This window comes from Sus scrofa, chromosome 4 (assembly GCF_054392235.1).
Source record: "Sus scrofa isolate SSC_HxYL_T2T_F1_AM1 chromosome 4, Sscrofa_HxYL_maternal_Yorkshire_Landrace_v2.0, whole genome shotgun sequence".
NCBI classification, from domain to species: Eukaryota; Metazoa; Chordata; class Mammalia; order Artiodactyla; family Suidae; genus Sus; species Sus scrofa.
The window spans coordinates 84,538,580-84,552,913 of record NC_139386.1 but is presented as its reverse complement, the minus strand read 5'-3'; the positions used below and the strand labels follow the sequence as shown (position 1 = coordinate 84,552,913).

The window sequence follows — 14,334 nt, the reverse complement described above, 5'->3', positions numbered from 1 at the left end:
GTGGGGTATGTACTGCATGAAAACACTAGTGAAGGGAGTGCCTTTTTATATCAAGCAGTCTTTTCCAGCACAGAGAATAGATTTTGAATATTTTTCAAGCTAGGTAAGCATATTGTATCTAGAGCCTCTTCTGCGACCTACACCACAGCTCATGATAACACCAGATCCTTAACCCACTGAGCAAGGCCAGGGATCAAGCCTGCAACCTCATGGTTCCTAGTCAGATTTGTTAACCACTGAGCCATGACAGGAACTCCAACATTCCCAAATTCTTGTGGGCACTAGGTGTTTACAGCAGGCTTCAGTGACTTGAAAACCACCTCAAAGTTTTTTTTTACTTTCTGGAGAAGGGAGATAAAGTAGGAAATGATGGTTTTATTCCAAATGGGAAAATCAGCACACTGTTATGCTAGGGTGATAAGCACACAATAGCAATCTCTCAAATGACACAAAACAAGAGGCTTGACGCTTTATACTTGCAATGTATAGTACACCCAGAGAAAGAACACCAACACCCGTGGTGGTTTGCAATGAAAAGCAACCCTGGCCTTTTCCCACCTAGGCCTCTCTTCTAACTATGCCAATAGAGCCACTACCCTACCAAATGCTCTGAGGGCATTAGGTTTTTGCAGTAGGCTTTGTAGCTTGAAACGTATTCTAAAAATGTTCTAATTTCTAGAGAAGCCTTAGTTAGTAGGCAAAGTTGATCCTTTCACAAATGAGGCAAAGCATCACATAGCGATGCTAAGGTGATAAGCGTCCCTTAGCAATTTCACAAATGACCCAAAACAACAGGCTTGAAGCTTCCTACTTGCAAAATATACTGCATTCACAGACAGAGCATCAGCCCCAATAGTGGTAGGCAATGAAAAGCAACCCTTGCTTTTTTCCAAACTATGCCTTTCTTCTCAATAAGATTTGGAGCTGCTTACTTGCTAAAAGCTCTGTGGGCACTATGTGGTTGCAGTGGACCTAAGTACCTCGAAACCAATTCCAAACATGTTTACCTTTATGTACAAGCCTGATTTGCTAGGAAAAGTAGGTCATTTCACAAACAAGGCAAAGCAGCACATAGACATGGTAGGGTGATAAACACCATATTGCAATCTCACTAATGATACAAAACAAGAGACTTGAAGGTTCCTACTTGCAAAGTAAACTCCCCTGAGAGAAAGAACACCAGTCCCAATGGAGGTTTGCAATGAAAAGCAACCCTGGCCTACTTCCTACCAAGGCCTCTCTTCTGTCTAAGCCAATGGAACCACATTTCTCCCAAATGCTCTTGGGCTCTAGGTATTTGCAACGGGTTTCAGTAGCTTGAAACCCATGCCAAACATATTCTCCTTTATGGAGAAACCTGATTTGGTAGAAAGTTTGGTCAATTCACAAACGAGGCAAAGTAGCACATCGTGATGTTAGGGAGATGAACACCCAATAGCATTCTCAAAAAGACAAAAAAACAAAACAAAACAAAACAAAAAAACAAGAGGCTTAAAAAAAAAAAAAAAAAAAAACAACAAAAAGAGTTCCCGTCGTGGCGCAGTGGTTAACGAATCCGACTAGGAACCATGAGGTTGTGGGTTCGGTCCCTGCCCTTGCTCAATGGGTTAACCATATGGCGTTGCCGTGAGCTGTGATGTAGGTTGCAGACGTGGCTTGGATCCCGCGTTGCTGTGGCTCTTGCCTAGGCCGGTGGCTGCATCTCCGATTTGACCCCTAGCCAGGGAACCTCCATATGCCGTGGGAGCGGCCCAAGAAATAGCAAAAAAAAAAAAAAAAAAAAAGACAAAAAAACAAAAAACAAAAACAAACAAACAAACAAACAAAAAAACAAGAGGCTTGAAGCTTCTGACTTGCAAAATATAACTCATTCAGAAAAGGAACAACATCCCCAGTAGTGGTTTGCAATGAAACGCAACATGAAAGGCCACATAGTCCTCTCTGCTAATTAGGCCTTGGAGCCACTCAATTGACAGAACCTCTGTGGCAACAGGTGGTGACAGAAGGCCTTAGTAGCCTGATACCAACCTTAAAAGTGTCCTTCTTTTTGGAGAAGCATGATATGGTAAGAAATGATGCTTTTTTCCTAAGTGGGATAAGAAGCACATAGCTATGACAAGGCAATTAATGCCCAATAGCAATGTCATAAATGATACAATACAGGAGGCTTGAAGCTTCCTACTTGAAAAATATCCTGCATTCAGAGAAAGAACACCAAACCAATAGTGGTTTGCAATGAAAGCAACTCTTGCCTTTTTCTAAACTAGGTTTCTCTTCTAAATAGGACTTGGAGCCTATTAATTGCCAAAAGCTCTATGGGCTCTAGGGGTTGCAGTGGACTTCGGTAGCTTGATACCAGCTCTAAACATGTTCTACTTTCTGAGAAGCCTGATTTTGTAGGTAAAGTTACTATTTTCACAAACGAAGCAAATGTACGTATACACAATGGAATACTACTCAGACATATAATAATAACAACAACCAACAAAAAAGCCATTCACAGCCACATGGATAAAAGTAGAATCTCCCGTACTAAGTGAAATAAGTTCAACAGAGAAAGACAAATACCGTAGGATACCCGTTCTACCTGGAATCGAACAAATGGCACAAATGAACCCCTGTACAGAAAAGAAATTCATGAACTGGAAAACAGATTGGTGGTTGCCAGATTGGAACAGGAGTGTGTGGGAAGTAATGGAATTTGGGGGGTAATCAATGCAAACTCTTGTACTTGTAGTGGGTAAGCAATGAGAGGACTATATCTAGTCCCTTTTTTTGAAATAAGATGGAAGATAATGTGAGGAAAAAAAATATGTATCTAAATATGGGTCTGGTTCACTTTGCTGTCAAAGAGAAATTGAGCACTCTAAATCAGCTATAATTGAAATAAAAATTGATAACCAAAAATACCCCCAAATTACCAGCTCAGCATTCACCAAAGAAGGTATCTGGGTCAAGACTCCTGCCCTTTGAGAAAACAACAGGCAAACTGACTCCATTGAATCTGTCCAGATTTCTTAGCAATGTGACATCCAACCAGATGTATATGCAAAGTGTGTATGAATATTTCTATATTAACATTTATTTATTTTTTAACTTAACCTACTTATTTTTCTGCACCCATTTGTGGCATGCAGATACTGTCTACCCAGCAATTGAATCCATGCCATGGCTACACAACCCCAGGCTCTTACTTCAAACCCTCTGTTACTGGAGGTATAATGTCTAGAGATATTTTATTATTGCCCTAACTATCAATTCCCTTAGCTACTCTGTAGGAATGCATGTATGTATATATTGACTTCTTTATCAATTGAGCTCATTCTTTTCAATATCACTTTTTATTTATAGATTTATTTGGGTAAAAACTGTGACATGGGGTTGTTGTGTGGCCATGGTTTGATTTCCCAATGCAGCTCTTACCACAGCCCCAGAAGTAACAGAGAGAAACTCTCAACCCAGGCAGCCATGAGGGAACTCACTGAGAGCTTTCTCAATGAGACCAATCAACCTTCCCTAATTCATCAAACCTGGTTTTGATCAGGCCTCCATGCCCTGGTGCCATACTGAAAAGAGAAGCTCATCTCCAGAGGCAAGAAGAAAATTTCCCTGGGTGTCTTGAACAAAAAACAGTGCAATGATTAGCACAGCTTCCCACCATAATGCCAGTGAAGTCCCCCATTCATTTATCAGCACCAGCATCTTTCTCCACCTACCTAAAGCCCCAAAAGTCAGGAGCTTGAAAATGGCCAGCTCACAATTCAACACAGAGGCTCTATGGGTCTCGACTCCTGCCTCTGGAGAATACAAAGCATTCCAAAACCCAGGGAATCCCTCTAGCATTCTAAACACACTGCCACCCAACCAGGCTGCCTATCCATATCCAATGCTGAAGGGACACCTGACATGAGGAATATGGGAGCAGAGAGTCCCAGGCAATCAGAAAGCAACCCCAAACCTCTGGGTGCTTGCTGTGGGCTATGCCCGAAAACACCATCTTCCTCATCTCTGAGCTTGCACCTGAAGCCTAGGAGCTGCACCTGGGTCCAAAAGGTACTTCTGGTGCCATCTTGTGGAATCTGCTCTAACAGCAACTCTCAGGTTTTCCTCCTCTCTCTGGCTCTGCAGCCCCAGGTCTGCATTGGCCTTCGGCAATATGCTGATTTGACTTCTTTCCACCATTGTCTTGGAATACCAAGAAGTTCCCTTACAAGTGGGCTATTTCTCTCTTAAAGCCATTCACAGCCCTGAGGCCAACCTAACCCATGCCATACCCTTCAAACACTCAGCTCCCAACCCATGTCATGACAGTATTCTTCCTTTTATTACATATACCTACACTTATGCATTTAGGAAGATAGGTGTATATATCTGGAACTATTGATTTTTTCTTTATTTTCCAAATGATATTCCTTCATTCTTACAATAACATCTTGATTCTTTTCATTTTTTCTCATTCTCTCTTTCCCTCTTTCTTTTGCATTATTGCCCCACCTGAAATGGGCATGAGTTGTCTGCCCATCGACGATTTTCAAGCCACAAAGCTTACCAAAGCTCTGGCTTTAGATCAGGCCTTCATACCAGGTGTATAGACAGAAAAAAAGGGGCTCACATAGAAATTAAAGGATGGAGTTCTAGGAAACCTCTTGATAGAAAAAGCACAGCCGATTAGTTCAGCCACTCACCAAAATATCACTTTTGTACCACATTCCATGCACAACCTGCAGGCACTCTACATGGTTCCCAAAGTTCAGGCCAGGCTGGGGTTTCAATATTACCAGCTCGTCAACCGATACAAACCAACAGCCAAAAAAGTCCAACAACCCAATTAAAAAATGAGCAAAAGACCTGAACAGACATTTCCCCAAACCAGATATACATAAGGCAACAAGCACTGAAAAAATGGTCACAATTACTCATTAAGAGAGAAATGCAAATCTAAACTACGCCGAGGTGCCACCTCACACCTGTCTGAATGGCCATCATTAATTAGTAAGTCTACAAATAAAAAATCCCGGAGAGGGTGTGGAGAAGAATCCCCCCCCCCCCCCCCCGCCACAGTGTGGGTGGGTATGTAAATTAGTACAACCACTATGGACAACAGGATCGAGGTAAAGCCAAAGAAAACATAAACAATGAACATAGGACACAGCAATCCCACTCTTGGGCATATATCGTGATGAATGTTCTTTTAAAAAGAGATTTGCCCCGCTCTGTTCCTTGCAGCAATATTCACAATAGCCAAGACATGGAAACAAACTCAATGTCCATTGACAGATGAATGGATTAAGATGTTGTGCCTGTGCACAATGGCATGGTACACAGCCATAAAAAAAAAAAGGTATTCACAGCCACATAGATGGAACTAGAAACTCTCATACTAAGTGAAATACATCTGAAAATGAAAGACCATATCATAAGTTAACCCTTGGCTCTGGAGTCTAACAAATGGCACAAATGAACCTTTCTATGGGAAAGAAAATCTTGGCCTGGAGAACAGACTGGTGATTTCCAGATTGGAGAGGGAGGGAGTGGGAAGGCCTGAGATATAGGGGGTAATAGATGCAAACTCTTGTACTTGGAGTGGGTAAGCAACGAGATGCTGCTGTATAGCACAGGGAAATATACCTAGTCACTTTTTGTGGAACAAGATGGAGGATAATGTGAGAAAAAGGATACGTGTATATATGTAGGACTGGATCACACTGCTGTTATAGAGAAATAGAGCAGCTATAATGGAAATAAAAGATGATTAAAAAAAAAAAAAAAAACCTACCAGCTCAGTCTTCACCCAAGAAGGTGTCTTGGTCCAAACTCCTTCCTCTCAAGAAAAAAACAAAACAAAACAGGCAACCTTATTCTGTTGAACCTGTCAAGATTTCTTACCAATGTGACATCTGACCAGAAGTCATTGCCTAGCTTGTATGATTTTTTTTCTATCTTAAATCTGTATTTATTTATTTTTTATCTCTATATTTTTCTGCACCTGCTTGTGGCATACAGATACTGTCTGGCCAGGAATTGAATCCATGCCACGGCTTTTATTAGCCCAGGCCCCTTATGAAAACCCTCCGTCACCAGAGCTACAGTGTCAGGAGATCCTTTAGTATTGCCTTATCTACCAATTCCCTTAGCTACTTGGTAGGAATGCAAATATGTATTTATTGACTTCCTTAAAAATTGAGTTCATTCTTTCAATATCTCTTTTTATTTATAAATTGATTCAGGATCCACCAGTGACATTGGGATGTTGTCTAGCCAGGGTTTGATCTCCCAATGCAGCTTTTACCACAGCCACAGCACTGACAGAGACAGACTCTTAAGCCCAGCAGCCATGAGGGAACTCCCTGAGAGCTTGCTTGATGATACCAGTCAACCCTGCTTAATTCATCAGACATGCTTTCAGTCAGGCCACCCTATCCTGGCACCGTACTGAAAAGAGAGGCACATCTCCAAAGGCAAGAAGGAAATTTCACTAGGACTCTTGAGTGAAAAATGCACATGGATGGCACAGCTGCCCATCATAATGCCACCAACATCCTGATTTCATTCATTAGCACCTGCCTCCCTCTCCACCTACCTAAAGTCCCGACAGTCAGGGGCTTGAAAATGGCCAGCTCACAATTCAACACAGAGGCTGTGTGGGTCTTGGCTCCTGCCCCTGGAAGAACACAAGGGATACTGAAAGCCAGTGAATTTCTCAAGCATTCTAAACATACTGCCACACACTAATCCACATGTAATGCTGAAGGGACACCTGTGTCCTCTGCCCGACATGAGGCATCTTGGAGCAGAGAGTAGCAGGTGATCAGAAAACAACCCAAACCTCTTGGTTCTTGCTGTGGGTTCTGCCCAACACACCATCAATCCCACCTCTGAGCCTGTACCTGCAACCTTGGAGCTACACCTGGGTCCATAAGGTACTTCTGGCGCCATTTTGTGGACATCTGCTCTAATACCAACTCTCAGGTTTTCCTCCTCTCTCTGGCACAGCAGGTCTTGGGGCTGCACTGGCCTTCAGCAATATTCTGGTTGGATTTCCTTGCTCCACTTTCTTGAAATACCAACAAGTACCTTTCCAAGTGTGCTATTTCTCTCTCAAAGGCTTTCAGAGCTCTGAGGCCAACCTACCCCATGCCACTCTGTTCAAAGACTGAGCTCTTGACCCATCATTTCATGAGAGACTTCTTCCCTTTTTAGATATCCCTGCATGTGTGTATTTATGAAGATAGGTGTGTATATGTGGAACTGTTGATTTTTCTTAATTTTCCAACTCTTATTCCTTCATTCGTGCAATAAAGTCTTGATTCTTTCCTTTTCCTTTTTTTTTTTTTTTTTTGTCTTTTGTCTTTTTAGGGCCACACCCACGGCATATGGAGGTTCCCAGGCTAGAGGTCTAATCAGAGCTGTAGCTGCCTGCCTACACCACAGCCACAGCAATGTGGGATCTTAGCAGTGTCTGTGACCTACACCACAGCTCATGGCAACACCCAATCCTTAACCCACTGAGCGAGGCCAAGGATCGAACCTGAAACCTCATGGTTCCTAGTCGGGTTCGTTAACCACTGAGCCATGATGGGAACTCTGGTCTTTATTTCTTTTAATTTCTCTCTTTCTTTCATTCTTTTTATTGACCCCACCAGAAACATGTGTGAGTTGTCTGCCCATCAATGGTTTTCAAGGCTCAGAGGTTACCAAACCAACCACAGTGACACAGACAGATATTACACAGGGGAACAAGAGGGATCTCTGAGAGAGCTTTCTTTATATCATTCCACCAGCCTTAATTCACCCAACCTGGCATTAGACCAGGTCTTCATAGCAGGTGTACAGAGAGAACAAGGAGGCTCACATGTAAAAAAAAGGACAGAGTTTCAGGAGATGTACTGAGAGAAAAAGCACAGGAATTAGTGCAGCTGCTCACCAAAATATCATCTTTGTACCACCTTCCATGCACAACCTGCATGCACTCTGTCTAGTTTCCATAACACAGGTCAGGATGGGGTTTCAACATTACCAACTCAACAGCTGTTACAACCCAACAGTTAAAACAAAACAAACAAAAACAAACAAAAAAAAACACCAAAAAAAACCTCAATAGACAAATGGGCAAAAATCCTGAATAGACATTTCCCAAAACCAGACATACAGAAAGCAACAAGCACCGGAAAAAATGATCATCACTCATTAGGAGAGAAATACAAATCAAATCTACACTGAGGTACCTCCTCACGCCTATCCAAATGGCCATCATTAGCAAGTCTACAAACAACAAATCCTGGAGTTCCCGTCGTGGCTCAGCGGAAATGAATCTGACTAGGAATCATGAGGTTGCAGGTTCAATCTCTGGCCTCGCTCAGTGGGTTAAGGATCTGGCATTGCCGTGAGCTGTGGTGTAGGTCACAGACACAGCTCAGATCCTGCAATGCTGTGGCTGTGGTGCAGGCCGGCGGCTAGAGCTCCGATTAGACCCCTAGCCTGGGAACCTTCATATGCCACGGGTGCAGCCCTGAAAAGCAAATAAAAATAAAAATAACAAATCCTGTAGAGGGTGTGGCAAAGAGGGTGCCCTCCTCCAGTGTAGATGTGTATATAAATTGATACAACCACTATGGAAAACAGGATTGAGGTAAATCCAAAAAAATACATATAGAACAAACCTATGGCCCAGCAATCCCACTCTTGGGCACATATCTGGACAAAGCCTCTTTCAAAAAGATACGTGCCCCTCTATGTTCATTGTAGCAGTATTCATAATACCCAAGACATGGAAACAAACTCAAGATCCAACGACAAATGAATGGATTAAGAAGATGTTGTACAGGAGTTCCCGTGTTGTCTCAGCGGTTAACGAACCCAACTAGCACCCATGAGGATGCCAGTTTGATCCCCGGCCTCACTCAGTGGTTTAGGATCCAGCATTGCGGTGAGCTATGGTGTAGGTCACAGATGGGGCTCGGATCCTAAGTTGCTGTGGCCATGGTGTAGGCCAGTGGATACAGCTTTGATTGGACCCCTAGCCTGGGAACCTGCATATACCACAGGAGCAACCCTAAAAATAAAAAAAATAAAATAAAAAATGACATTCGCAGCCACATGGATGGAACTCAAGATTCTTATACTAAGTGAAATACATCTGAAAATGAAAGCCAATACCATAGGATACACCTTGGATCTGTAATCTAATAAATGGTACAAATGAACCTTTCTACAGAAAAGAAAATCTTGACTAGAGAACAGACTGGTGGTTGCCAGATTGGAGGGGGAGGATGTGGGAAGACTTGGGATTTGGGGCTAACAGATACAAACTCTTGTACTTGGACTGGATAAGCAATGAGATCCTGCTGTATAGTGCCATGAACTATCTCTAGTCACTTTTTTTGGAACAAGTTGGAGAATAATGTGAGAAAAAGGATATGTATGTATATGTATGACTGGATCATTCTGCTGTTAAAAAGAAAGATACAGAGCACTATAAATCAGCTATAATGGAAATAAAAAATGATTTTAAAAAAAGAAACCAAAATTGCCTGCTCAGCATTCCCCAGAGAAGGTGTCTGGGTCTGGACTCCTGTCTCTCGAGAAAAAAAACAGGCAACCTGACACCATGGAATCTATGAAGATTTCTTAGCAATGTGATATCTGACCAGAAGTAATTACCTAGGATGTATGAATTTATTTCTATATTAACATCTTCATTTTTTATTTGCCTATTTATTTTTGTGCACCCACTTTTGGCAAGCAGATACTGTCTGTCCAGGAATTGAATCCATGCCACTGCTTTTATTAACCCAGGACCCTACTGAAAACCCTCCGTCACCAGAGCTATAGTGTCAGGAGATCCTTTAGTATTGCCTTATCTACCAATTCCCTTAGCTACTCTGTAGGAATGTATACATGTATTTATTGACTTATTTATCAACTGAGCTTATTTTTTCAATATCTCTTTTTATTTATAAATTGATTCAGGATCCACCAGTGACACTGGGATATTGTCAGACCAGAGTTTGATTTCCCAACGCAGCTCTTACCACAGCCACAGCAGTGACAGAGATAGACTCTTAAGCCGAGCAGCCACGGGGAAACTCCCTGAGATCCTGCTTGATACCAGTAACCCTGCTTAACTCATCAGACCTGCTTTCGGTCAGGCCTCCCTACCCTGTCGCTGTGCTTAAAAGAGAGGTTCATCTCCAAAGGCAAGAAGGAAATTCACTAGGTCTTGAGCAAAAAAAAAGCACAGGGATTAGCACAGCTGCCCATCATAATGCCACCAACATCCTGATTTCATTCATTAGCACCTGCCTCTCTCTTCAAATAATTAAAGCGCTAACAGTAAGGGGCTTGAAAATGGCCAGCTCAGGATTCAACAAAAATGCTGCATGGGTCGTGGTTCCTGCCACTTGAGGAACACAAGGCATTCTGAAATCCAGTGAATCTCTCAAGCATTCTAAACACACTGCCACCCAACCAGGCTGCCAGTCCACATCCAATGCTGAAGGGATACCTGTGTCCTCTGCCCAACATGAGGCATCTTGGAGCAGAGAGTCCAAGGTGCCCATAAAACAACCCCAAACCTCTGAGTGCTTGTTGTGGGTTCTACCCGACACACCATTAACCCCACCTCTGAGCCAGCACCCGCAGCCTTGGAGCTGCACCGGGGTCCAGAAGGTACTTCTGGCACCATCTTGTGGAATCTGCTCTAATAGCAACTCTCAGGCTTTCCTCCTCTCTCTGGCTAAACAGCCCCCAGGGCTACACTGGACGTTGGCAATAGGCTGGTTGGATTTCCTTCCTCCATTGTCTTAAAATACCAACAAGTGCTCTTCCAAATGGGCTCATTCTCTCTGAAAGGCTTTCATAGCCTTGAGGGCAACATACCCAAGGCCACTCTGTTCAAACACTCAGCTCCTGACCCATCAGGTCATAACAGCCTTCTTCCATTTTTAGATATCCCTGCACATATGTACTTATGAAGATAGGTGTGTATATATGGAACTATTGATTTTTTTATTAATTATCCAACTGTTATTCATTCATTCGTACACTAAAGTCTTGACTCTTTTCTTTCTTTTTTTTCCTCTTTTTCTCTTTCCCTCTTTCTTTCTTGACCCCACCTGAAGCGTGTGCATGAGTTGTCTGCCCATCGAAGTTTTTCAAGCCACAGAGCTTACCAAACCCACCACAGCAACACAGACAGATCTTATACACAGGGAGTCATGAGGGATGTCCGTGAGAGATTTTTTTATACAATTCTACTGAATTCTACTGGCCTTAATTCACCTGACCTGGCATTAGATCATGTATTAATACCAGGTGTATAGAGAGAACAAAAGAGGCTCACTGGAAAGAATAAGAGTTTCAAGAGACCTCTTGAGAGAAAAAGCACAGGGTTTAGTGCAGCTGCTCACAAAAATATCACCTTTGAACCACCTTCCATGGTCAACCAGCAGGCACTCTATCCAGTTCCCAAAACCCAGGTCAGGATGGGGTTTCAAAATTATCGGATCGACAACTGACAGAACCCAACAGAAGAGAGGAAAAAAAAAAAAAGCAACAACCCAATTGAAAAACAGGCAACAAACCTGAATAGACATTTACCTACACCAGATATACGTAGGGCAACAAGCAGCAGAAAAAATGATCACCATCACTCCTTAGGAGAGAAATGGAAATCAAAACTTTTATTTCCCCAGGCTGCTACTGAAAACCCTCTGTCACCAGAGTTATAGTGACAGGTGACCCTTTATTAGTGCCTTATCTATCAAATCCCTTATCTACTCTGTAGGAATATTTATATGTGTTTATTGATTTCCTTAAATATTGAGCAATTCTTTCAATATCTTTTTATTTATGAATTTATTTGGGTGCCACCTTCAACATTGACATGTGGTCTGGGCCAGGGTTTGATTTCCCAACACAGCTCTTAGCACAGCCACAGCAGTGACAGAGATAGACTCTTAAGCCTGGCAGTCACGAGGGAACTCCCTGAGAGCTCTCTTGATGATACCAATCAACCCTATTTAAGTCATCATACCTGCTTTTGGTCAGGCCCCCATAACCTAGCACCATACTGAAAAGGAGCCTCAACTGCAAAGGCAGGAAGGAAATTTCACTTGGTCTCTTGAGAGAAAAAAGCACAAGGATTGGCACAGCTGCCCACCATAATGCCACCAAAGTCCCCCATTCATTCATCAGCACCAGCCTCTCTCTCCACATACCTAAAGCCCCGACAGTCAGGGGCTTGAAAATGGTCAGCTCACGATTCAACACAGGTGCTGTGTGAATCTAGGCTCCTGCCTCTGGAGGAATACAAGACATTCCAAAACCCAGCAAATCTCTCATGAATTCTAAGCACACTGCTACCTAACCAGGCTGCCAATCCACATCCAAAGCTGAAGGGATACCTGTGTCCTCTGCCCGACATGAGGCATCTTGGAGCAGAGAGTCCCAGGTGATCAGAGAACAACGCCGAACCTCTGGGTGCTTGTTGTGGGTTCTGGGAAACACACCATCAATCCCATCTCTGAGCCAGCACCTCCAGCCCTGGAGCTGCACCTGTGTCCAGAAGGTCCTCTGGTGACGTCTTGTGGAATGTGCTCTAATAGCAACTCTCAGGTTTTCCTCCTCTCTGGCTTAGCAGCACCAGGGGGCTGCACTGTCTGAGGGCAGTATGGTAGTTTTATTTCCTTCCTCCAATTTCTTAAAATACCAAGAAGTACCCTTCCAAGGGGGCTATTTCTCTCTCAAAGGCTTTCAGAGCCCTGAAGCCAACCTACTCCATGCCACTCTGTTCAAACACTCAGTTCCGACCCATCATGTTATGACAGCCTTCTTCCTTTTTTAGATAACCCTGAACTTATGTATTTAGGAAGACAGGTGTGTATATATGTAACTTTTAATTTTTTCTTAATTTTCCAAGTGTTATTCCTTCATGCATACAATAAAAGTATGATTCTTTTTTTTTTTCTCTTTCTTTCCTACTTTATTGACTGCACCTGAAGCGTGCATGAGTTGCCTGCCCATCGATGGTTTTCAAGTCCAGAGGTTAACAAACCCAGCACAGAGACACAGAGAGATCTTTTTCCCAGGGAAAAAGGAGGCATCTCCATGAGAGCTTTCTGTAATCATTCTACTGGCATTAATTCATCTGAACTGGCATTAGATCAGGTCTTTAAACCAGGTGTATAGAGAGAAAAAAGGAGGCTCACATGGAAAGAAAAGAATGGAGTTTCAGGAGACCTCTTGAAAGAAACAACACAGATTACTGCAACTGCTCACCAAAAATCGCCATTGTACAACCTTCCATGCACAACCTGCAGGCACTCTATCTGGTTCCCAAAGCCCAGGTCAGGATAGGATTTCTTTCTTTCTTTCTTTCTTTTTTTTGTCCTTTTAGGGCCACAACCACGGCATATGGAGGTTTCCAGGCTAGGGGTCGAATCTGAGCTATAGCTGCTGGCTTACATCAGAGCTGCAGCAACGCCAGATCTGAGCTGCATCTGCGACCTACACCACAGCTCATGGCAACACTGGGCCCTTAGCCCACTGAGGGAGGCCAGGGATCGAACCTGCAACCTCATGTTCCTAGTCAGATTCGTTTCCGCTGTGCCACGAGGGGAATTCTGGATGGAGTTTCAATATTACCAGCTTGACAACTGATACAAACCAACAGCCAAAAAAAAAAAAAAAAAAGCCAACAACCCAATTGAACAATGGGCAAAATACCTGAATAGACATTTCCCTAAACCAGATATACATAGGGTAACAAGCACCGGAAGAAATGATCAATACATTAGGAGAGTAATGCAAATCAAAACTATACTGAGGTACCACTTCACACCTGTCCGAATGGCAATCATTAGTAAGTCTACAAATAACAAATCCTGGAGAGGGTATGGTGAAGAGGGTGCCCTCCTACAGTGTGGTTGGGTATGCAAATTAGTACCAAAACTGCAGACAACAGGATCAAGGTAAATCTGAAAAATACATATAGAATGAACATATGACCCAGCAATCCCACTCTTGGGCATATATCTGGATGAATGTTCTTTTAAAAAATACTTGCCCTGCTATGTTTATTGCAGCAATATTCACAATAGCCAAGACAGGGAAACAAACTCAAGTCCATTGACAGATGAATGAATTAAGATGATGTTGTACATATACACAATGGAATACAACACAGTCATAAAAAATGACATTCGCAGCCACATAGATGGAACCAGAAACTCTCATGCAAAGAGAAATAAGTCCAAAAATGAAGGACAATACCATAGGATACCCCTTGGATGTGGAATCTAACAAATATCACAAATGTAGTAGTGTTGGGTTCAA

General features: G+C 42.8%; 1 long non-coding RNA gene across 12 annotated transcripts in view; it reads right to left on the bottom strand.

Annotated features, from left to right (window-relative positions):
* The window catches only part of LOC106510093 (uncharacterized), a 291,454-nt gene that overhangs the window by 271,260 nt on the left and 5,860 nt on the right, over window positions 1-14,334 (bottom strand). The window contains exon 2 of one of the 12 annotated variants that reach the window (XR_014843872.1): window positions 6,577-6,661. The exons of the other annotated variants lie outside the window; for them this stretch is intronic. This is a non-coding gene — a long non-coding RNA (uncharacterized LOC106510093). The remainder of the gene's footprint in view (window positions 1-6,576; window positions 6,662-14,334) is intronic. 12 annotated transcript variants of the gene reach the window in all.